This window comes from Meles meles, chromosome 15, assembly GCF_922984935.1.
Source record: "Meles meles chromosome 15, mMelMel3.1 paternal haplotype, whole genome shotgun sequence".
Classification (NCBI taxonomy): domain Eukaryota; kingdom Metazoa; phylum Chordata; class Mammalia; order Carnivora; family Mustelidae; genus Meles; species Meles meles.
In genome coordinates, this window is record NC_060080.1 from 52,253,761 (window position 1) to 52,256,531 (window position 2,771).

Genomic DNA, 2,771 nt, shown 5'->3' on the forward strand with positions numbered 1-2,771 from the left:
TAAGTCTAAATCATTGCAATTATTGTTGTGAAGCTGATTACTTTCTTAGAAACATTTAAAATATAAAAATAATAATAATAAAACTAAAGTAAAAATGTCAAATCATTATGGCAAAAATTGAGAGGAGGAATTCAGGAGAAGTATGATGTAAACATATACTGGTTCTGTATCATTCACAGGGGTGTCCTAATAATACTCTTTTAAAAGATACATTTTATTGGGACACCTGGGTGGGTCAGTTGGTTAAGCAGCTGCCTTCAGCTCAGGTCATGATCCCAGTGTCCTGGGATTGAGTCCCACATGGGACTCCTTGCTTGGCAGGGAGCCTGCTTCTCCCTCTGTCTCTGCCTGCTACTCTGTCTGCCTGTGCTCACTCGCTGTCTCTCCCTCTCTCTCTCTGACAAATAAATAACTAAAATCTTAAAAAAAAGATACATTTTATTGAGGTATCATTTACAATAAAATGCACATATTTTAAGCATATGGGCCAATGAGTTTTGACAAATATATACAACCTCATAACCACCACTACAGTCAAGAAACAGAATTTTAATTGTCTTAGAAGTTTCACTCTTGCCTCTACCTGGTTGATCTCTGTCCTCCACCCCTACCCCTGACCCCAGAAAACCTTTAATTTGTTTTCTATTTCTCTAGATTAGTTTTTCTAGAGTTTAATATAAACAGAGTCATGTAATATGTACTCTTTTGGATAAATGGGTTTTGGAGCAGGGAGATGCAATAGGAGCTTGCTCTGTCCACCCTGTGCATCAACCTGGTACTGCAGTACCTCTAGGAATGATGCAGCCCCCACCTTATTAAAAAAATAAATAAAATAAAAATAAAAGTAAAGCTGAAAATAATAAAGAAAACATTTGATACATGAGGAAAAACACTTGACATAATACTACTGTCTATGTACTCTTTTGTATCTGGCTTCTTTTCTTCGGTATAGTATAATAAGCCTTAAAATCAATAGAGAATTTATCAGATATTAAATTGATAAGAACAGATACTGCACTTGATCCCTGCCAAAAGACTGAGAAGTGATCACCTTTGTTTTTAACATGGTGAGATGTATTGATTGGATTTTTGAGTGTTAAACCAATCCTGCATTCTTAGGAAATGCTTCTCTTGGTCATGATTTATATATGTATTACTGGTTTCAATTTGCTAGTATTTTGTTAAGGATTTTTTAATATTCATGAAGGATATTGGTCTGCTGTTTTCTCTTACAATGTTTTTATATAGTTCAATATTATGATAAAATTGACTTCCTCCTCTATTTTATGAAAGAGTTTATATCAAACTAGTATTATTTCTTTTTAAGTAGAAAAAGAAATAATAGAAATGGAAATAGAATTTATGAGTGAAGTCACCTGAATCTGCAGTTTTATTTGTGGTACTATTTTTAATTACAAATTCAAATTTTGAAATTTTATTCATTGTATAAATAAATTTAGGCATTTTCTGTAATTTATCAAACTAATTCTTAATATTATTTTATTACCTTTTGGCATAAATAGAATCTAAATTGACTCCCTGTCCTTTATTCCTAATATTGGTCATTTTCATCTTCCTTTTTTTCTTCATAAATTTAGCTAAGATTTCTAATTAAACATCATTCTTTTTGAAGGGAGTTGGGGGAAATTGAGGGGGGAGACAAACCATGAGAGACTGTGGACTCTGAGAAACAATCTGAGGGTTTTGGAGGGAAGGGGCGTGGGAGGTTGGGTGAGCCTGGTGGTGGGTATTGGGGAGGGCACATATTGCATGGAGCACTGGATGTGGTGCATAAACAATGAATTCTGTTATGCTGAAAAGAAATTTAAAAAATAAATAAAAATTAAAAAAAATAAGGAACAAACTTCTGTTTTTGTTAATTTTCTCTCATATGTTTATTTCCTATATCATTTTTTACTGCTCTTGCCTTGCCTTTCTTTTTTTCTTTTTTCTTTTTCTACTGGCTTTAGGCTTATTTTTCTCTTCTTTCTGTAACTTCTTAGATTGGTTAGTTATGTTATTAATTTGGGGCCTTTCTTCTTTTCTAACATAAATAGTTAGTGATATGAATTTACCTCTAAGTACTGCTGTAATTAAATCCCACAACTTTGATAAACCATTGATAAGCCTTTTTCATTTTCCTCAACATACTTTCAAATTTTATGTGTTATTTCTTCTTTGATCTATTTGTTATTTAGAAATGTCTTGTTTAATTTCAGAACACTTGGGAACTACCCAAATATCTTTCTTTTATTGATTTTCAGTTTAACTGTTTTCAGATAACATACTATGTAAGATTTCAGTGTTTTTCTAATTTTTTGAGATTTGAAAAAAATGACTCACCAAATGATCTGTCTGGTAACTATTCCATATGCTCTCGAAAAGAATGAATGTTCTGCTGTTGATGTTATGTTCTTAGGATAAATTTCAATTAGGTCATGTTGCTTGATAGTGTTGACTTTTCTATACGCTTACTGATTTTCTGTCTACTTATTCTGTTTTTTTTAATTGAAGAATAATTGGGTATAATTGGTGAGTATAATTGTATGTACTTAAAATGTATAATGTGATGATTTGATATACATATTCATTGTGAAATGATTACCCAGATCAAGATAATTCACACAGCCATCAACTCACGGACTTAATTATTTATGTATGTGGTAAGAATGCATAAGATCTACTCTCAGCAACTTTCAAGTATGCAATACCATATTATTAATTATAGTCACTATGTTGCACATTAAATCCTCAGAACTTCCCTTCTTATA

The 2,771-nt window shown here is 31.8% G+C and overlaps 1 pseudogene; it reads right to left on the reverse strand.

Moving 5' to 3' along the window:
• Positions 1-946: 946 nt before the first annotated feature.
• Positions 947-1,048, reverse strand: LOC123926287 (annotated as a pseudogene).
• Between the last annotated feature and the right edge of the window lie 1,723 nt (positions 1,049-2,771).